This window comes from Ambystoma mexicanum, chromosome 1q, assembly GCF_040938575.1.
Source record: "Ambystoma mexicanum isolate Mex_15411 chromosome 1q, UKY_AmexF1_1, whole genome shotgun sequence".
In the NCBI taxonomy this organism is placed as follows: Eukaryota; Metazoa; Chordata; class Amphibia; order Caudata; family Ambystomatidae; genus Ambystoma; species Ambystoma mexicanum.
In genome coordinates, this window is record NC_090922.1 from 431,357,392 (window position 1) to 431,380,004 (window position 22,613).

Sequence of the window (22,613 nt, forward strand, 5' to 3'; positions counted from 1 at the left end):
TTCCATGGAATTGCTGGGGTTTGGAACAGAGGCAGCAGGAATGGTGGCATTCCCAGAAACAGATTCAGCGACAACCCCAGGGGCAGAGTCCTCACGGGTTGCATCCCCCCCTTCGTCAAGGGTTTCACCATCAGTCTGGTAGTCCACCAGGGCAGCTATCAGCTCAGCCCTAGACTTATCCACAAAGTCCAACTCCCTGGCTTCACAAGCACTCTGGAGAGCCTCTAAGCTCATCCGAGTCAATTTACCATTTGCAATGGGCTCCATTGCCTGTAATGCAGTTATTTGGTACACACCCAAACCTTAATCTAATAAAGTGCGGATATTTTGTAAGTGGCACGGTTATACACTGAGTCTTAAAACCATAAGCATCCCACCGCTGCCACCAGCTTGTAAAGACCGGTGGGGGGGTCTGTACTTCCGCTCTCTATATGGTAGAGGAGAGGCACAGAGGACCCCAGCCAAGATTCTCTAATACGGTAGCGATGGACGAGCAATCAAGGCCTAGCTTCTCAGGAGGTGATGCAGGCTGGTTCTTAAGTACAGTGTATCCCCAAGCCCCCCACAAAGGAATGTCCACACACTGTATTACTGAAAACACAGTCTTTATATAATTAATATTCAAGGGTTATGTACACTTATCACAACAACGCACTTTGTGCTCAGGAAAACCAATAATGATAAATATCTACAATTCTAAAGTGGTACCACTAATATTAGACCTCATTAAAGTGCATTCACAATACTGTAAAAATGGCACACAGATCAATAAGAAGGGAACCAGCAATAGAGAGAGGAGAGATAAAAGATGGTTGAAACAATAGGCAGAATACTGGCCCTAGCTACTGGACACAGTTCTGTGTGGGGATCCCCCCACCTGGGCAACCTGTAAAATAAAGGGATATGACACAAGCCCAGTCCGTATATTGTTCAACAGTCTTATTCTCTCCTACAATGTTTTTACCCCCCCAATGTACCTGGTGGAGTCGAGTTCTTCGAAGAGGCGTCGACAGATCCTTCTTGAATGACCCCCTTTTAAGCAGGAGTCACGGATCGTCGAGAGGCGTCGAGAAACGTCGAAGACCTCGGGGTTCGGCGACGGGGAATCGACGGCCCTTCTTGAATGCCTTCCCTTTCAAGCGGGAGGCACGGGGCGTCGAACGTCCGTCGACAAACGAGGTAGAACGATGTCGAAGAGGCGGCAGCTTCGTCCGAGCGGTGCTCGTCGGCGTCGGCGTCCTGCAAGGCGGAGGTGTGCGGGGCACCTCGATGACAATAGTTCTGGACCGCAAAGATTGTAGAGACGGGAGCCCAGCAAGGGCGTCGAGTCGCTCGAGTCTTTGGGATCGTGAGGTGGCGGGAAACCCACCGGCGGATTCTCCTCGGCGCGTTGGTCGTCCTCGACTTTCTCCGGCAGGGCAAAAGCGGTCGACGGTGCGGACGAGGGAGTCCTTCGAGTCAAATGTTCTTAGGCAAGGAGCGGACGGCTCCGGTCGTCGGCGGCTCGGCGTCAAGTGGTTCCCCCGGCTGGGCAACACAACTTCGACGGGCCTCCAGCGGTTGCACAGACCTGCGAACCCTGGTCGACGGCAATGGACTTCGACAGCGTCGATGTCCGGGTGCTTTACTTCGGTCTCCTCGGCAGTCCCCTTCTCCGGTCGGCAGCCTTTCGATGGTCTGCCGTCCAGGGAGCTTCGGCGAAGATTCAGCGGTGCTCGATGGTCCCTCGGAGCACGGGAAGAGGGCGCCTTACCAGGTCCTCTCTCGGGTCAGTCCTCGACGATTTCGACAACCTTCAGTTCCGTCGAAGCAAATGCCACAGCAAGTCTTCTTCTTCCAGCTGGACGTCGAGGATCAGCAAATCCAGTTACTCTTGAGTGGAGACTCAGCTTCTGAATGCTTCTGAACAATTTCCAGTGGTGAGAGGTCCCCAGATATACTATTCTGTCTCTCATCCACACTGCTGGCACACACACAGCAGCCAATCACACAGAAGGGCATTCATGCAGTCAGTCAGCCAATCAGGCACACAGTGCATTCAGGCCACACTCCTCCCTTTCAGACACTCACAACAAGGAATGTGGATTGGGACAAGTACCCAGCCATTCAACACTACACACTGCATTCAGGCCAGTTTCGGGCAGGGCTGTCTCAGTCTTTGTCTCTCATGCCAGAAACCAGACAACCACAACAAGGAGTGTATATTGGTCACACACTCCATTCACCCAGGTCCCACCCACAGGAGGTACCCACAACATACAGTCACTGGGAAGGCTCCAGTCAGTCTAGCTGGGCCTTCACAACAACACCATATATGGAACTTCCACCCAACAGCCAGTCAGGGGGAAGGGACAGAGTCAGGGCTTCCCAGGACTTTGGGAAAAACAAGATAACAGGCAATAGAAAGCAAGAGGCCACAGGGGCCATCTTGTTTCCTATCAGGAATCAACTGATTCCAATGGCAGGGCCTGGGTATCCCAAAATGGAGGACACCCAGAGCACCTGTCAAATTCAGCATGGAGCTGCCACCAGCCCATACCCTGCTCTGTGGGCCACCCACAGGTGCCCAAAAACATACACTAGGGGCACAGGGTTGTACCCCTACCCATGGGTGCCATAAGGGTATCCCATGGGTCTGTTCACCAAACCAAAAGAGAGCTGCACTGCCAGGAGTCCCTCATGGACTCCTGGGCAGAAAACATGACAGAACACACGGTAAAAACAGAAAAAGGACAAGGATTCAGAGGCCCTGTCCCTCAGATGCATTTCCGGCATCACACCCAGTAATACACGTACCTCGCTCGCACAGGGCCAATTGCGTGTGAAACTTCCCGGGCACCCAGAAATCCACATACCCCACTCGCACAGGGCCAATCGCGTGTGAAACTTCCCGCGCACCCTCGAAATACACGTACCCCGCTCGCACAGGGCAATCACGTGTGAAACTTCCCGCTCAACCCAGTAATACACGTACCCCGCTCGCACAGGGACAATCGCGAGTGAAACTTCCCGCGCACCCCCGAAATACACGTACCCCGCTTGCACAGGGACAATCGCATGGGAAACTCCACGCGCAGGGGTGTACGTGTATTCGGAGGGGTGCGCGGGGAGTTTTACAGGCATTTTTGTGGTTGGGGGCCTGTATGCTGGTCCACTGGTCTGTGCGCCGTGTACGGGATTTGTGCGCTGTGCATGGCGCACAGGGAGGGGTTGGGGGCATAACTGGCGCTGCTGCAGGGTCGCTGCGCCACTCTGCACCACGGCTGGTAATGGATGTTAAAATCCATGCATACGCTGTGCGCGGAAATTGATTTTGGCGCACGCAGCTGGCGCAGACTGTCGCACACGCACATTGTGCGCCAGCCGGATGCGCCACTTGTGCGCTGAATTCTATGAATTACCCCCTTAACTGGAGGAGTGCCACAAGAATAGGCTTCCAAAAAGCCAGTTTACAAATGTGGCGGTTGCTAGGTTGGTTTCCAACCCATCCTAGCAACCGCCACATGTATTCTGAAAGTGGCGCATTACTTCCGATTTCGGAAGAATGCTCCACCTTCAGAATAGGTCTTAACAACCGTCCTTTTCGGTACTTAACACCTTGATGAGAATCGAGGCCTCAGACATGCTGCAAATGCATTTATGCAACCAGGTCGCCATGGAAATGTGGAAGACGCTTTTGCCTGCAGTACATACCAACAAAGTATTTCTCGGTTTTCACGTTATCATCCGCATGTGTGTTTCGTTGTTAGTTCTTTGTTTTCAACTATTTTTTCTCTTTGGTAGAGCAATTTCTGCAGCTCGTTGAAACTGCAACTTACTCGAACATCACCTACATGATTCAAAGTAAGTGTTTTACATTATTTATGTTATCAATGAACCATATTGTTTTTCAGTGGAATATATGTACGCATCCATAGATAATTATTTCAACAATTTTCGAAAATGAAAGGATCTTTTACTGTCATGTCCGCATTTATCCTACTATCTCTCCACTTATCTGTTTTTTATGCAACTGATTCAATGAGGTTTACTAACTTTAATATTTTGAAATGGTTTTGTATTAAGCATTTTCCCTACATATCCTTCGTGAATTGTTAGTTTAACAAACTGTGGGATAACCATTTTTACTTTGGAACCAGATTTCGCAAATACATTATTTGAATATTATTGTTATGCTAATACCAATTGTGTATATACTTTTTTCAACATGTCTCTTTTGTGGCTCATCTTTTATCTACTAAGCATATTTTAAAGTTTCAATGGCAGGGCTTCATGGTTTCATCTCTGAACCAGAAATCACAGATAAAGAAATTAAAGGCGAACAAAGTCAAGGATAAGCTGAGGAAGGCAGTGACATCGAGGATGATTTTCCTGATCTTGAACCAAGTCGAATGGAAAATGTTTCCTCTTTGTGCCAGCCACCTCTGCAAACTGAATCCCTCATAAGAAGAAAATGCCTGTTGTCAGGAGAAAAGAACTTATAGCGCCTGCCTATACAAAAACAACCTTCCTCCAAAGTGCATAAGGCAGCAAAGTCACTTTAGGGCAGTGCGTGTTAGCTGTTCAGTCTTTCAAATGCTGATGGTCTTGATGCATGAACTTGGTAGCACATTTCGATCACGTGTTCGCATTTATACGTGAGTACAGCATTAATTTATTGAAAATATTTGCCAAAAGTCACTGTTATGAATATTACTGTACTTTCACCAGCCTGACAGGAGGTATTCTTTTCAACGTGATGGCATTGCTAGTTGCCTTTTATTCATCCAGTAAACCATTCATACTTATCCTGTGATATAAATAATATGTTTTTAGCATGCGTATTTCTAAATGATTCTTTACTTTTTTATTATTTTCTGGGAATCTGTGAGGCTTTCACTATTAAAATGTAATGTGATCACTAGTCACTGCAAAAGTGTGACACGCTTTCTGTCAAATCATTATTTTTGCAAGATACTGTTTCAGGTTGTGGACATTTTTTAGTATCGTTTTTTGTGTTCAATGTTGATTTAGCTTAAAAATGTAACATCAACAGTTGTCAGAAGTGATCGTGAAACACTCCAACTTATTATGAAGGCACCCTTTAAACAAAAATAAGAAACTGCAATGTAACTATATTTTGTCTGTACTTCATTGCCATGTTGTCACGAATGCCTGCCTCATCCTGAATCCATCACGTGGTTGCACTCAGGCTATACGTGGTACATAGGCATGCCTGCTTGGCATTGATACTCGCAATGTTCCATAGCAAATCATTTTTAAATATTATCTTCAAGCAGTGTATATTGTACGTCTTTCAAACTGAAGATTTTACATTCTTTCATGAGATGGTACCCTCTTGTGGCACATAGAGTGTATACTTGGTGAAATCACGGAAGACTTGCAATCAAAATGCGTTGTTATGAGTTATTTCAGCGTGTGTTGAACGTGCCATCGGCTCATAATTTCCAAGTTCAACTGGCCATTATGTTGGCTTTAGGAGCATCCAAGATATTCATGGAGCTTTGAATGTGTAGTAATATATATATATATATATATATATATATATATATATATATATAATGAAAACACTTTGTTAAAGGGACGTTATGGTTAAGTTGCACTAAGAAAAAACCTATGACTTTCAATGAAAAAACATTGTTAAATGAACATTATGGTTGCAAGTAAAACCGAAAAACCTCGCCATTTATGGTAAGCTAAGCAACCATAACTTGCGTCACCACTGTGCACTGGTAAGACTAACACCCAGGACATGAAAGATGACATCACAAATGTCATTGATGACATCATTGATGACATCACATATCTGGACCATTTGCTTTTGTTTACTGACAGGATTAGGCTGGTTTTTGTTTTTACTGACAATGAGAATTTAGATAATTTAAAAGGTGCTAGATATCTACACATTAACCTTTTTATATGTTCTAAAAAGAGTTTATTCTGAGCTCATAGTGCACATACATGGGGCAATAAGCACGCCTCAAACACACAATTAATATGTGTACATGATGATTAACTCTAACGTTATTGTCATTTTTTGGTGCTGTTGTTTCTTTCTTCCTTACTTTAGTTTCCCTGTATGTGCCTCTAATTTGTATGCATTGTGCGTTTTTATATGTATGTTTTCTACTAACAGAAGTGTGTGGTAAGTTTTCAATTGTTACCTATTTATTCCATGTTTAACATTACTCACAACTCTCATAGGGTAGCAGTTATTATTTTACTATCGGAAATTACAACATTAAAAATATTGTACTTCTATGGCGCATGCTGCAACCATTGCTTATATGTATGTACGATACATATGACTCTAAGGTATCAAGACTAGTTAGAAATGACAAGAAACTAAAATTAGAAAATCTAAAACCATGGACCAGAGCCCTAACCTCAGAGATTCTCAACTCAGGAAGTCTACATGACATTACCAATACTCTCGTAGAATCCTTTAGTGAACTGATGGAGGAATTGGCACCACTGAAGAAAAAACTTTGTCATGACAAACCTAGATGCAACACCTGGTTCAATGCAAATCTCATGGAACTTAAAGCTAAAAAAATCAAATACTTTTATGCATGGAGAAAGAGCCGAGACTTGCTCAGCCTGGACACATAAAAAAAAGCAGCAAGGGTTAATAAAATAGCGCTCCTTTTGGCTAAGAAGGAATCTCTTAACGATAGAATTATAAATGCAACCTCAGACAGCAAGGAACTTTTCAAAACTCTAAAGGAACAGGAACAGCAAAAATGTCCAAACATAGATCCAATATAAAAAAATGACATTTGTTACACCAATGTCCAGTCAGCAATGACTGGTAAACTGGAAAAGATTAAAGATATCATCGCAGATAAAGAACTCTCCCTAAATAGCGATTCTGCGTCAGAACTCTGTGACACCCCAGTTAAGGCTAAGGCTCACCAGCCCTTTAATTTCTCACCCGTTTCTGGAGCAAAATGAACTAAGATTATCTCGCAGCTCAAAACCACTAGCTGCAAGGGGGATCCTTGCTCTGCCATGATAATCAATGAGTGTTCTCCTCTGCTCATTCCAGCTTTCACGAAAATTCTTTAACACCTCTTTTGCCCAAAATTGCACCCCAAAGCTCTTAAGAACGCTTGGATTACTCCCTCGCTTAAAAAAAAAAAACAATCTATGTGCTCTAACCCCAACAAATTATAGACCCATCACCAATACCCCATTAATTCTGAAAATACTGGATAGGGTTGCTTATAATCAGATATCACTCCATCTCAATAACTCGCAGATTTTGCACAAACACCGATCTGTTTTCAGGCAGAATCACTGGACGGAGACTGCTGTTCTTGTTCTAAAATCCCAGCTGCTCCAAACCATTGATAATGGTCAAACCTTTCTGCTTATGATTTTAGACCTCTCAGCAGCCTTTGACCTGGTGGATCATTCCATCTTGATCGCCAGGTTAAGGGACACCGCCCACTTCTCAGACCAAGCCACGCAATGGATCACTTCCTTTCTGAGCAGAAGACAGAGGAGGGTTGCTAGTGGGGTAGCAGAGGCAAAACCGGTCCCATTGCTGTACGGGGTTCCTCAGGGGGCGTGCATGTCACCCTGTCTATATAACATCTTTATGGTGCCATTCTTCAACATTCTGGAAAAAGAATACATCCTATTCACCAACAGGCCCGTTGTGCAATAGCTTTAATATTGATAACTGCAACATCGAGGTGAAGAAAAAAGTAAAAACACTGGGTATTACTTTGTACAAGAACTTGAACATGAAAGCCCAGGTGAGCACCCTGGTCTCCACATCCTCATACTATATTAAGCTTCTCAGCAACCTTTGTCCATTGATATCGGAAAAGAACACAGAGACTTTAGCTAAGGCCATTATTGGATCAAAAATGGATTATAGTTGCAGCCTTTTAGTTGGCATTGCACAAATAGACCTTAACCGCCTCCAGGTCATTCAGAATAGCGCATTGAGGGTTGCAAAGGGCCTGAGATGGAAGAACCACGTGTCTGAGGCAAGACAAAGCCTGCATTGGCTACCTGTCAAAGCCAGAGTACATTTCAGGATGTTACTCATCACACATAAATGTCTCATGGGCCACATGCCAGCCTATTTATCAGAAGCTATTGTGAAAAAACAGAGCCCCAGATCCCTAAAATCAAATAAAAACAGTACGCTGTAAAACAAATAAAGCCCAGAAGGAAGCTTTTATCATAGCCGCTCCACTAGCCTGGAAGGACCTGCCCCCTGACCTCAGGCGTACTGAGTCTACAGATATGTTTAAAAGGAAATTGAAAACACTCCTTTTCTACTAGTCTGATGGAACTTCCGACCGGCCCTGCCCTTAAGTATGAATCCTGCCCGCCAAGTGGCATACGTCTCGTATTGTCTGTCTTACGTTTTAATGCTTGCGCCCTTAAGCCTTCGGGTATCTGACCGCAGTAGAAATGTAAAGTAATGTAAATCATTAGGTTCCTCTTCACTAGAATATAATGATTTGTTTGCATGAGTACATTCTTTAATACATTAAGTAGTTCATGACAGCTCTCCCAATCACCCCTAACATCTTGTATCCAACATTAAAAACAATTCCTTCGAAGGGACTGTTTATTAAAATGTATTTAATATGTGATGTCAGCAGTGATGTCATCAATTACATTTGTGATGTCATCTTTCATGTCCTGGGTGTTAGTCTTAGCAGTGTACAGTGGTGGTGCAAGTTATGGTTTCTTAGCTTACATAACTGGGGAATTTCTGAGGTTTTTCGGTTTAACTTGTAACCATAACATCCCTTTAACAAAGTTTTTTCATTGAATTCCATCGTTTTTTATTAGGGTAACTTAACCATAACGTCCCTTTAACTAAGTTTTTTCAGTGAATTTCATAGGTTTTTAGCAGTGCACCCTTAATCTCCTGCAATTTACTAATACTTACCCCAATAGGCAACATTTGTGTCCAATTTACAAAGTTTCACCTTATAACACAGCTGTTCTCCAACTTATAACATCATTTTTAACACGTCTATACACTTTTTGCAATGTATTCTACTGTTTTTGTGTTCATCGATGTTCGCGAAAAGCTGACGTCATCACAGACTTTTCAGACAGTGTCAAGTAACCACATGCTTGTGCGCGGCTTGATGACTTCTTTGCAAACGCATCCGTGCTTTGCGAAAAGTTCAGAACAGCATTTTCCAACTCATCTAGGAACTTTGAAGCTCAATATTTACCCTTTCACAGCTCCTACACATATTTCTACTCATTATCCATTAACAATATAGCACACAGCACATATTTGGAAGAAAATTAGCAAAACTGATATTTATCTTTTATTTAAAAACACTTTTTATTTGCATTTTCATAGTAACAAATAGAAAATGACATCAGCTATTACCATCCCTCCTTCCAAGAGCCACCACCAGCTGGAGGACCTACACAACAAAAAAAGTGCAATACTTCAAAAGACAATGAAGAGGACCAAGAAGATGAGGTAGAGGAAATGCCTAGCTCTAGCACCCAGAGAGAATCATGGGTGTGACAGTTCTTTACCACTGTGGGGAATCAGACCTTCCAGGATTTTGCGGCATGAAATGGCATATTTTGCAGCATGAAATGGCAAATTTTGCAGCACAAACCTTTATTTATTGCAGCATTTTTGCGGGACATTTTGTATTAACTCGAGGGTGTAAGATTGCCACATTGCAGGAAATAGGCAGCGTGCAAGGCTACAAGAGAGCCAGGGTATCATTATTATGTATCTTTTGTATTAATTTAATAGCAAGAGTCCCAAATGTCTCTGGCTTGGCAGAACAGTGTTTGATTTGGCTACATTTCTGGTTTAATGTTCATGCCTATTTAATAGTATTAACTAAATTGATCATTATTAATTGTAATGCTGAAAATATTCCCCTTCTATGTTCTCCAATCCTCCAAACACCCACACACCTCTCTCACCAACACACATCTCACCAACTCTCCATCACAACTTGCATTCCTTAACCTCTCACTCTGTCATACAAATACTCACGTGCTATGTCACACTGTTAAGTCACAATTTGCACTGCCCAGCCCCTGCCACACTCCAAATCATACTCCCAACTCACATCTTACACTCTACAATTCCTCCCGCAATATACAGTCCCTCATTCTTTTGTGCTACTTCTGCATCTTGCATCCTTTCTCCCATTCTATCGCACTCTTCCCTCATCCTTTTTCCCAATATGCAGCTCACTGCCTCTTTCTGGCCAACCGCTTCCTCTCTGCTTTCTGGCTCACTGACCACACGCTCCCTCTACTTTCTGTACCTCTGCTTGCTCTCAGATTTCTGGCCCACCAAATCACTGCTTCCTCTGCTCTCTTGAGCAGCGCTTCCTCCTCTGACCCACTGCTCTCCCTCTGCTTTCTTGCCCATCACTTCACATCTCACTCATCACTCTCCCTCTCTCTCATAGTGTAACCATTTTTTTTTAAATGTACATTTTGACCCAGTTCCTCAAATAATGGGGCATTTAAAAAAGAACAGAGGATATGCTATTTTTAGACAACCCATTTTTGGAAATGAGCAGATCACCTTATTCTCAAAGGTGACTGGTGCATTTCCACAGGCTTGAACTGTAGCGCAAATTGTGCACTGGCTAGCTGCCTTGAATGGTGTTCTGGGTTGTTTGACCGAAGTGTAATTATTTGCGGCGGAATTGACCGTAGTCAATTTCGCTGCAAATTGATTTACACTTCAGCCAAACAAGGCAAAATGTACCTTTCACCACCACCACCCCCCCTCCCCTACTTAACTGCTTGGTCACTGCTGTTACGCTCACCTGACTCCCACGGAGGCGCTGGCCTGGTTCGCGCCACTGTGACCTCTTCTAAGGTGATGCGCAGGGTTCGGAAGACGGACTGGACCGGGCCCCCAAATCTGGCTTGTCTGGCTCGCAGAAGTATCCTTCTGTAGGCGAAAATAGGGGATTAACTGTCTGCGGGGTAATGCAATCGGCCTCCCACTTTCCCCTCTCACCCTCCTCGAAACCCTTCTGTGATTTCTCGTAGCGTCTCACCTTAGGGTCTGGAAGGACGAGCTCTCCATCCTGCCTCTGATGCAGGGGCGCGTTGGTATCAGTTACTTCACTGAATTTTCGGATTGGTGAGAACCAAACTTGCTTGGCTTCCAGGTAAGTTTTTTGATGAAAGGGTTCCCCTTGTGTCCATGCATTAATGTACTAATGCTAGTGTCTTTTACCCCACAGGGGCCGGGGTACGGAATGCCGGGGAACAGGCACCGACCCGAGATGAGAGGTGAAATCCTTGTAGAAATCAGGTAAGTCTTTAATGAGCGTTTTTTGGTAATGTCTTTTCATTCGCTCATTAACGCTGATGTCTCTTTTCCACTTAGGGGCCGGGGTCTGGAAATGCCAGGATGCGGCGCGGACCCGAAATGAAGAGGGAATGAATCAACAGGTAAGTCTTAACATGGAGATTTAGCTTTCCTTATTCCCTTCTCTCTCTCACCTTTTGTTCTGGTCTTTTTCTCCCTAGGCGCTGGGGCGTGACTGCGAATCCGGATGATCGCTGCTGAACATGGAGGCGCCCTGTAAAGGTGAGTGGAATGCGGCGTTGCAACGATCGACGCGATGAGCTTTTAAATAAAAGTCTTCCTTTTCAGGATTGTCGGCGAGATGTATCCGGGATGCGAATTTAGCAGGTAAGGACTTTTCCTTCTTCTGTTCTCTTCTTCTCTTCCTTTGCAGGTGATCCAGGATGCTGGCAGGCGTGGCAGAAGTCAGGATGCAGGAGCAGACACAGTGAGCGTGCAGCTGCTAGATGCAGAACAACGCGAAGCACGTGTGGCTGTTCGGGTGGGGTTTAAATAGCCTTGGAAGAAGGTCCAGGTATGTATCCTTCCTCCAATCAGGTATGTATCCTTCCCCGACCACGCCCAGATGGTAAATTAGTCCCAGAGGTAAAGTTGTTCCTTTCAGGCCTCAAGGAGGCCGGGATCCTGCAGCATGGTCTGCATCAAGTAAGTGCACCCAATCACTCCCATAATGAGCCTGGCGCCTATGGCGCCAGGACTGATGTCTTTTATGAGCCTGGCGCCATAGGCGCCAGGACACTGTCCAAAGGGCCCCTATATGGGGTTGCTGGTCCTTCCTTGGGGACTGGATGTCCGCTTTCGGGGACCCAGGGCTTGAACCGGCTCCCCGGGAGCGGGCATCATGACAGCTGCTGCTTCTCCTGCAACCCTGCGGTGCCAGATCCGTCCCTCTAACGTGGGTTGGATCCGACTCCGCAGGGTCCCTTTTTCGTTATTTTCTTTTTTTCTGTCCCCACCTCCAATTTTGAGGAAAAAGGGGAAAACACTTCTGTAACCACCCTAGACCAAAAACACTGAACATGGGGAGCGGGTGACACCCCCGCAACACATGTTCAGTATTCATAAAAATCGATCGAATAGTACTGGACGAAATAGCTCAAATTGTAACATTCGATAGATTTTTGTCATCAAAATGGGCAGTACTTTGAATAGAATCACTCTCCCGACAGTGTTCTGCAAGCTCCCAGCGCCTTTCACAGGGACAGGCCCTCCAGGTGCCTTCCGCTGTAAAATGTGACCCAAAAAATGCATTTTTATGCTGTTTGAGGAACAGAAATGCAAGCGACACAGCAGCGGTTCATACCTTAAAAGGAATGCATGGCAGGGTCATTGAAGACCCTGTCATGGAGTTGCAGCCCCACATCCCGTGCGCGTAGGGTTGCCTACAATTTCTACACATTTAAAAGTGAATCTTGCTTGGAAATGAGGGATGTGCTTTTAAATTGACAGAAACGCCACTTTATTTGATCAAGGAGGTGAAAAAGGCCATCTGAATGGGCGCGCATATAAAATGTGCCCATTCATGTGTCCCTTGTGGATTGGGCTGCACTTTTTTGGGTCGCAAGTGATGAGATGTGTTAGCGCATTTCATTTCTTGTGTAAAAAAAAATAAGTTGAGAGCCTGGCACCCTGAGTATAATTTTTCTTAAAACAGTAATTTTTGCAGATTACTTTTTAAAAAATCTTTTTTTTAAAGATGCTGTTTTTGCACAAACTGCCGTTTTTGTGGCATTTTGCGCAAAAACCGCCGTTTTCGCGTCATCTTGCGGGATCGCAAAATCGCTATAAGCTAGAGGGTCTGGGGAATGTACCAAAGGCTAAAGCAACCAAAGTGAAATGCACTTACTCAGTCACAAACTACCTGGACAGCACTCCTACGGGACCACTCCCATGCACCGCCACACACAATCCAACCACTGCAATGCTCTCAGAAAGGTTGTTCTTTTCTTAGCAGGCAGCAGGCTGTCTTCCTCCACCTATACTGTAACCACACAACCAACTTCTGTGGGACACAAAATCCCACCAGCTACCTAGCAAGTAATAAAAGAGGCTGTTGATCCATATCTTACGAAGACAACAGTACTCTGCACATACTGCAACACAGTACTCTGCATATACTGCAACACACCACTCTGCACGGGGGAGCACTTTCAAAGTGCTTTTGAAGCTGTATCAAGGAGCATGAGAAACATTGCCCCCTACATTAGATGTAACACAAACGCAACATCTTCCCCTGTCCACCTGCCCCTCGATATTTGTGGTTTGTGCTTCTTCCCTCATTTCCCTTTCCATCTTAATTTTTGACCTCTTCTGCAAAAAAAACAAAATAAAACCACCAAAAAAAAGATCCTTTAGGAACCACCTTTCACAGTTAAAAAACAGAACTAAAATAATAATCTTAAGCAGTTAGACTCAATAAGATTCTCCAACATTGGAATAATGGACAATTGTATACTAGAGAAAAATATGAAAGGACAGAAACAATGTTTCTCTAGCATACAATAAGGAACACAGTCGAAGGTCCTTTTATAACTATCAGCAGTCTCCACAGTTCCCTTTCGAGGCCATGGATCATTAAAAGACCCGGATGGCACATGCACACCATTGCACAGGGCATCCCTTCTACCTTTTGTAATTTTAGATTTGTAACACTACCTCAATGCCTGCTTTCAAACAGTCACATATCCATCCACCAATCACTTCCAAAAACTGTACATATAACCCTATGACCATATTAAGCTTCCACACACCAACTGCCACTTCACAATCTTCTATAAATCTTTTACATCAGCATTTCAATTACTTAGAACCCTTTAACAACGTCTTTTCTATCAATTTAATAGATTTTTATAAGTGAAGATATTGCATGGTGTTACATCACTGTATATGATTAATTAATAATTAATCTTTTCATATATATAAAAGAACTATAAACCTGCTTTAAGAAACATATTTTTTGCAACACATACTTATGACTGTCGTTATCAGCAGCGCATGCTGGGGATGCAAATTATCGTTCAATTGCCTATGGGATAAGGCTCAACCATGACCCCAGCCCAACCAAACCACCCCTATTATTCACTGCACATACCCTGCATCCTAACTCAGTGTCCACTATACCCTAATAATGTAACCAATGGCCAGTGTCTTTGGTTGTAGCCATGGCCAGTCTCCAAATCCATTGGGCATGGGCTTCGGGCATGCCACATTCCCCAATAAGCAAATCAGAGTATACATTTGCATTTGCCGAGTGCCAGACCCACTATCCAGACACCAAATATATATCACTAGTTTTTCTACTTGCATTCTTACACTTCGGAAAAATAAAACACAAGACATAGGGCCTCATTACACGGAAGGCGGTGAGCCATGGCTCATGCCGGTAAAATACCGGCACCGCCTTGGCGGAAAGGGGATTTACCGCCCCATTCCAAGGTTGGAGGGGTGGTAAATCCCCCTTCCGCCATTGCCCTTCCCCATTCCCATTTCTGCCCCATAGGGCTCTATGGGAATGGGGAAGGCGCTAATTACGGCACCGCAATTTTGCGGTGCCGTAATTAGCTCCGAGGTCCCTTAGCGGGTTGGTTTTTAACGCCTGCAAAAAGCAGGCGTTAAAGCACCAACCCGCTAAGGGACCTCGTAGTAAGGCAGTAATGGTTAACGGCCACCGGTACCATTAACAGTGGCCGTTAACCATTACCGCCTTCGTGTAATGAGGCCCATATTTCCAAAAACATGCATTCAGGTCCTTGCTTATGCTCGTCGCGCACGTTTGTTGTAATCTAGTCCACCACTTCAGGCTGTAACCGCAAGCAAAATATTTTTCACATTCAAACCTACCACTTCCGCCATGCTTTATGCCCCAACCAAATTACAGTGCACATTTCTCCTTGCTGACGGACAGGACCATTGCCCAGGCGCCAATGTTATATCACTGTGTTGTGAAATTACATTTTCACACTTTCAGAAATAACAAAGTTACTCACCGTAGTGACTACCTTACTCCTAGTCCGTAGTCCCCTTTCCTCCATACTTGTGGGACATTCCGTCCTTTGGGACGGGACCGGAGCACTTTTTTCCAAAAAGCATAAAAATGTCTAAATGTTTGTCCTTCTTCTCTTTTCACGCGGGGTACCGCACATGGTCATAACCCGGCCCTCCCGAACATCGCCCTTCGGTCCTTTTCTATCGCCAGGTCTGTGACCAATTAAGCAATAAAAGAGGATACTTATTTGAGGGGACGGCGGGCGGGCATATGGAGGAAAGGGGACTATGGACTAAGGTTAAGGTAGTCACTACTGTGAGTAACTTTGTTATACTCATACGTCCCGTCCCCTTTCCTCCATACTTGTGGGAGATTCCAAAGCACTCCTCACAGGAAATACGGGTGGATGGAAACTCATTGCTGAAAAAGATTTTTAAGAACAGCCTGACCAAATTGAGCATTGGCCCTGGAGCTCAGGCTCAAGCAGTAATGCTTACAAAAAGCTGATGGGGAGACCCACGTAGTCGCCTTGGCAATGGTCTGCCAGGGAACATACTTTTGGAAGGCAACAGCAGCCGCTTTGCCACATACAAGATGGGCATGAATGCCCTTTGGAGGTTGAAGGCCCTGAATGGTATAGGCCTCTGAGATACAGGAGGCAATCCATCGGGAGATAGTAGCTTTTGAAGCGGGTTTCCCTTTTCGGGTCTCCGAACGTAACAAAGAGTTTGGAGGAGCCCCTGAGTTCAGTTGTTCTGTCCAGATAGAACTTCAAAGCTCATCTGACATCTAGATTGTGTAATACTCTCTCAGCATCTGAGGCTGGGTTCGGGAAAAACTGATTCAAATGAAAATCTGTCACTACCTTAGGAAGGAAAGAAGGATGAGTGTGGAGCACAACCTTATCCTTATGAAAGGTAAGGAACGGATGTTCCACGGACAAGGCTTGAAGCTCGCTTACACGCCTTGCTGAAGTCACTGCAATCAAAAAGGCAACCTTCCAAGAAAGGTACTTCAGATCTGTCGTGGCCATAGGCTCAAATGGCTTACGGCATAAGGCGGCCAAAACCACATTTAAATCCCACTTTGGGTGAGGATTGCGTACAGGTGGAAAAAGATGTAATAAACCTGCAAAATGCCTTTTAATGACTGAATTCGTCAAAGAAAAGGAACAGGCATTAGTGGATAGGTAGGCGGCAATAGCTGACAAGTAAGTCCTACATGATAGGACATGGATGCCCGAAGCAGCCAGATGTGAAACGATCGAACGGACAGTGTCACTTGTAGCATGTCTGGGGTCTAACTGTTTAGCTAAACACCAGTGACAAAACCGTTGCCACTTGCTCCTATACTGAGACCTCGAAGAATGCTTCCTGGATGCTTGGATAATGCGCATATTGTCTTCAGACAGGTTAAATTGCGCTTGGGATTTGAATTCAGGCACCAAGCCGCCAAGCTGAATGATTGTGGGGAGGGGTGTCACATCTGCTGATCGCACTGGTGAAGCAGGTTGGGAATCAGCAGCAGTCTGATTGGATGGTAGATCGACAGATGCTGAAGTTCCGAAAACCAGAATCTGGCTGGCCACCAAGGAGCTATGAACAGGAGAGTGCAATTCGAAGCATTCCTGAGCTTGCAGAGTGACCGAGGAATCAGATGAAGAGGCGGGAAGGCATATGCCTTCATGTTGTGCCATGGGATCTCGAGAACATCTCCTACAGAAGAGGCCCCAAGACTGTTCCTGGATGAATAAAAATGAAGTTTCCTGTTTGTGGCAATCGCAAAAAGGTCCACTTCTGCAGTGCCCTATTGATGAAAGATGTTGGAGAGGACTTCCGAGTTCAGTTCCCACTCATAGCTGGCTGCTGTCTGCCGGCTGAGTGAGTCTGCCGTCACATTGAGTTGCCCCGGAATGTGTACCGCCAGCAGCCAAATGCTGTGCTGAATGGCCCATTCCCAAATCTGAATGGCAAGGTCCACAAGATGTGGCAACTTGGTACCACCATGCGTGTTGATGTAAAACATGGATACTGAGTTGTCCATGCGGACGCGGACCACCCGGTTTGTGATGGATGGTTGGAATGCTTTCAGTGCCAGAAAAACAGCCAGGAGTTCCAAATCATTTATATGAAACTGCCTGTCTTGCGGTGTCTATAGATCGAAAACCTGGAGATGATCCAGAGTTGCTCCCTGCCCTAGGAGGGAGGAGTCTGTGGTAATCGCCACTTGTGGGCAGGCTGCTGAAAGGAGGCCCCCACCGTGAGATTGCTGGTCGAGGACCACCATAGAAGGTCCGCCATCATGCATGAAGGAACTGGGATAATCTTGGAATCTGTGTCCGAAGCCTGCGACCAAGCGCTCCGAAGAGCCAGCTGAGTATGCCTCATTTTGAGACGCGCAAGAGAAAGAGCAAGTACGGACAAAGCCATGAGGCCCAGAAGTCTCTGGAACCACCAAGCCGTCATGTCCTCTGACTCGATGAGCTGACACATGGCGAATAGATCCACAATCCTGTCTGCCGTCAAATACACCCTGGAGTCGATCGTGTTCCAACGAAAACCCAGAAAGATCTGGTCTTGGGAGACCATCATGGAAGATTTCCGCCAGTTCACTGAAAGCCTGAAGTGGAACATGAGCTGAAGGAGAGACTGGAGATTGCTCAATGCCATCTGTGGACAAGGACTGCGTAGGAGCCAATTATCCAAATACGCATATGCATGAACAACCTGTAGCCGAAAGTAAGCTGCAATGACCAACATCATCTTCGTAAAGACACGCGGCGCCGAGCTGAGACCAAACGGGAGCACACAGAACTGGAAATGATCCACTCCCAGGGAGAACCGCAGATTCTTTCGATGCGGCCCCCAAATCAGGATGTGCATATACGCGTCCTGAAGGTCCACAGCACTGAGCCAGTCGCCCTTCCGTGTGATCATCTTGAATTTCTCTTGGGGAAGAGAAAGATTGAACTGGGAAAGGTCGAGGGTGGTGTGCAGGCCAGCCTGGTTGGGTTTGGGCACTGTGAACAGTCGACAGTAGAAGCCTTCCCCTTGCTCCCTGAGGGGAACAGGTTCCACCGCCCTGAGGTCTAGAAGCTTCTGAACCTCGGCTCTGAGGGAGGGTATCCCAATCTGTTGGAAGGGAGGATTGAAGGGTGGGTAGGGGTAGGGGCAAGCGAAAGCCCGCCCAAGCGATGGACAAAACCCACCGATCGTCAGTCATGGTCTGCCACGCCTCCAGATGAGATGAGATTCATCCTCCCGCCGGGAGACTACCTGCTCCTGGAGGGGAGGCTGAAGGGCGAGAGAAAAACCATCCACGTTGTTGTTTTCGATGGGTGCCACCAACCAGAGGGTCAGTTCTGCACGCGCGTCGGTCCTGAAACCCTTTGAAGCCAGAAAAAGATTGAGACTGAGACCCCGACCTCTGGGTATAAGGGGCCTTAGCTGGGACCTTTGCCAGGACCTACAAGGATTTGGTGGTTTGGGTACTTGCCTTGGTCTTTGTGAGTTTGTCATCCATAGAAGAATGAAACAACTCCTTTCCATCGAAGGGAGGGTCAATTCCCAACATCAGGCCTGGAGCTAAAGTATCCACATGGTGTGCCACAGCTTCCAGGATATCCTGTGCCAACACCCTAGAATCCAACAAATTGGCCTTGAATTCGTCTAGCCTACCCGAAGGAATGCACTCCTAGAAATCAGCCAACTCCCTCCACAGCTTCATATTAGCTGCCGCCAGAATCAGCTCGGTATTTGCTTGACGAAGTTGCAGTGCTGAGTTAGCAAAGACTTTCTTGCCCAAGGAGTCCAGAATTTTGTCTTCCTTGGACAGAATCTGAGCAGCAGCTGCAGAGGTCGCAGAGGCTGGCTGGATTAAAGCGTGGCCGCAGCTACCACTGTCGAGGAAGGGAGTGGAGAAGACGCCAAATCTATCTCCTCGGAGGTGTGAAACCTGTTACAGACAACGATTTTCTTATTAATATGCAGCCCGGTGGGGTTTATCCCAGACCTTACAGGCCTCAGCCAAAACGTCCTTCTGTAGGAACGGGCTGGTGCGCTCTTGTGAATGCTCCCGAAAGCACACCTTCCTGCGGAGCAGGGGCCTCGGGTACTGGAATGTCGAGGAGGGCCATCATATCCAGAACCCGGTCATGGAATGCTCTCACAGGCCGGGGCTGCTCTTCGCTATCCTGATCTGCCTGAGGGTCATCCAACTGATTGGTGGCAGACGGCTGGGCTGGCACAGGTTTTAAAGTGCTATCCAGCTCTGCCGGTGTCTTCTCTATGGGGGACAACAGGGTTAGGGGAGGAAGAGCTGGAGGTGGACCGATAGAGAGAGGTGGTACAACCGGCAGAGTCAGTGGAGCCACTGGAGTGGAAGGTGGCGCCAGAGGTTCAGGATAGATTTCCTTGAAAAGACCCTTAAAGTACTCATTCATAGGGTCAGAATGCATGAGCCTCTGAAATGTAACAAAAAACACATCCTCTGATGATGGCTTAGGTGCTGGGGTAGGCAGAAGCCTCACAAAAGGGGTGTACCCCCACAAAAACAATGAGGATGTTGCCAGGCGGGCCCACCACCAATCGGGTCTGCATAGATCAGCGGAGTAGAAGTAGGAGGAAGCGAGGCGGTATGTGGCAGCGGCATCCAAGCACGCCAGTCATAAGAAGGGTAGGACAGATTTTTACATTCCAGCTGAGGTGAAACAGGCTGCTCAGCCCCAAAAATAAGATTCACAGCACCCACCGTCGAGAACGTAGGTGTAAGGGAAGGATCCAAAATGGCAGCCGTGGACTGATGAGGGGTGGGCCGCCATTTTGTGGAGAACTGCGTCACATGTATAGCTGAGGCAATCGTCTTGGGGGTCTCGGGTGTTTGCTTGATATCTTAGAGGTGGCCCCAACATTAGCCTCCAAGCGAGGAACCTTGGCAGAGCCGGTAACAGAGGAGTTACAGTGCATGACTACCCTCTTTGCCCCCTCGACAGAACCGGTATCACTGCGATGAGTGTGGGAAAACTGAGGAATGACCCTTACAGACAAGACCTTAGGGGCAGGTCTCTCTGTTTTGTCGGTACAACCTTAGCCTCAAGATGAGGAACCTCTAGATTCGTCCCGGTATGTATAGCTCCCTCATGAGGCGCCTCAAGCCGTGGCTTGGTACAGAAAGCTCCAGAAATGGAGGCCTCAGGGCCTACCCCGGTGTCTGTGTGGAAAGCTCCAGAAACTGAGAACTCGGAGCAAACCCCAGTGTCCAAAGCCTCAGACAAACTGGGCCAACGCTTAGCACCCAAAAGGTGAACCTCGGAACGTGTTCCGGTCTTGGCAGGTCTGTCACGGGAACCCTCTGAGAAAACTCTGGTACGCCTATTAGGCCTGTGGGGCACGGCAAGAGAAATCCCGGTGATAGAGCTACTAGAGCCCCACCCAGACCGAGAAGACCCCGGAAAGGAGTCCCCCAGCCGGGGTGCCCTAAAAAATAAGTAACTTATCGGGCGTCTCTTCTTTTTGTGGATAAAAAGCTGAAGATGAGGCGGAGGAACGTGCGGAAAAACGTCCTCCCACCGAAGAAGACGGCACTGGAGTGCCCGGCCGGAGAGGGAATCGCAGTAGAAGCACAAATCCAGGCGGTGGTCCGGCCTGAGACACTCCAAGCAAAGAGAATTGGGATCCACTCTAGCGAAGCAACGTTCACACGAAGAACAGGACGCAAATCCCAGACGCTCTGGCATAGATGGAGTACTATGCGACTGTAGAACCGGAGCAGAAGAGAAGGACAACGGCAACAAAAATCTCCCGAAGATGCAAGTGCGTCCATTCCCGACCGCGCGGAGAAAATAAATGAAGGGCGATGCGCTGGGCAGAGCTCTGGAGGGTGGGGTTTACGGCCATGTGCGGCGGTACCCTGCGTGAAAAAAGAAGGATAAACATTTTCAATTTTTGATGCTTTTTGGAAAAAAGTGCTCTGGTCCCGTTCCAAAGGACGGAATGTCACACCAGTATGGAGGAAAGGGGATGGGACGTAGGAGTAAATAAAACACAGGACAGATTTGCAAAACCATGCTTTGAAGTTTTTGCTGACCCTCCTCGTGCATATTTGCTGCAATCCCATCCAGCACTTCAACCTGTACCCACAAGCAGATTTTTTTCCCCAATCAAACCTATCCCAATTTCCAAAAACTTTACCACATAGCCGGTCCCTGGTGTGCATGCCCCCTTTAACCCCATTGCTGGTCGCTCGCGGTCATGGCCAGTAGCCAGATTGTCCGGCTCATGGCTTTAGGCCGTGACCCTCAGTCACCAAAGGTATATCACTATTTTCTGTACCTACATTATGCCCTTTTTAAAAAAATAAAACACAGACACATTTGCAAAACCATGCTTTCAGGTCCTTGCCAATGCTCCTTACACAAGTTTTCTGCAAATCCGCCGAGGTTTAATTTTTTAAAAACTGTCAAAATATACATACATAAAATAGTCATATAATTTAGCCCCCACTTGACAAAATCCACCCAGACTTTGCACAGACATTCAAGGTTGGGTCTAAAATCTTCCTGAAAACATGTTTACACATTCGTCAAACGGCAACAAAGTTATAAGCCATCTAAAAATGTTGAGAACCCCTCTCTAGTTTTGCCCCCCTCTTGACAAAATCCCACCAAACTATGCAGAAACATTCATATCTAAGTCTAAAATCATTTTGCAAACTTTTGTGCAGATTCGTCAAATGGAACCACATTTATAAGGATTTACAATATTTTGGGACACCCCCTCTAATTTTGTTTCCTTTTGACAAAACATCACCACACTTTGCAGAACCATTCAGAGTCAAGTCTAGAATGGAATTCTGGAATGTCATGCGGTTTCATTGAGTGGCGCCAAAGCTATAAGCCATCCAAAAACTGATTTTCACCAACCTGTAAAGCATGTCCCCAAACATCTCAGATGTTCGCGAACATCACAGGACTGCCCCGGCATCCGGACTGTTCGGGGGCTTTTTGAGGCCATATCCCATCCCATCCTCATCACCTCTCCAGAGATTGTTTCATTAGTTTGACAAGTGCAATGTTGTGTTTTTTTTAACATGTTTTTTTACACGATGTCCGTGGACTACGAGCGCTGTTCACAAATCCAACATGGTGGGCATTCCCAAAAGTATGACGCACCACACGCTTTTCACCATCCAATCAGCGGGCGTGTCCGATTTCCCCAGCCATCACGCCACCCTCTGGCCCAATCGGAGGACCATTTGCGGACCGAACAGGGAAGT

The 22,613-nt window shown here is 46.3% G+C and overlaps 1 protein-coding gene and 1 long non-coding RNA gene across 2 annotated transcripts in view; one reads left to right on the plus strand and one right to left on the minus strand.

Annotated features, from left to right (window-relative positions):
- Window positions 1-5,112, plus strand: part of LOC138528310 (uncharacterized) — a 62,818-nt gene extending 57,706 nt beyond the window's left edge. The window contains exons 2-3 of the long non-coding RNA XR_011284117.1: window positions 3,784-3,843; window positions 4,255-5,112. This is a non-coding gene — a long non-coding RNA (uncharacterized lncRNA). The remainder of the gene's footprint in view (window positions 1-3,783; window positions 3,844-4,254) is intronic.
- LOC138528305 (5-hydroxytryptamine receptor 3E-like) overlaps window positions 1-22,613 on the minus strand; it is a 482,037-nt gene that overhangs the window by 405,981 nt on the left and 53,443 nt on the right. The window lies entirely within an intron of this gene.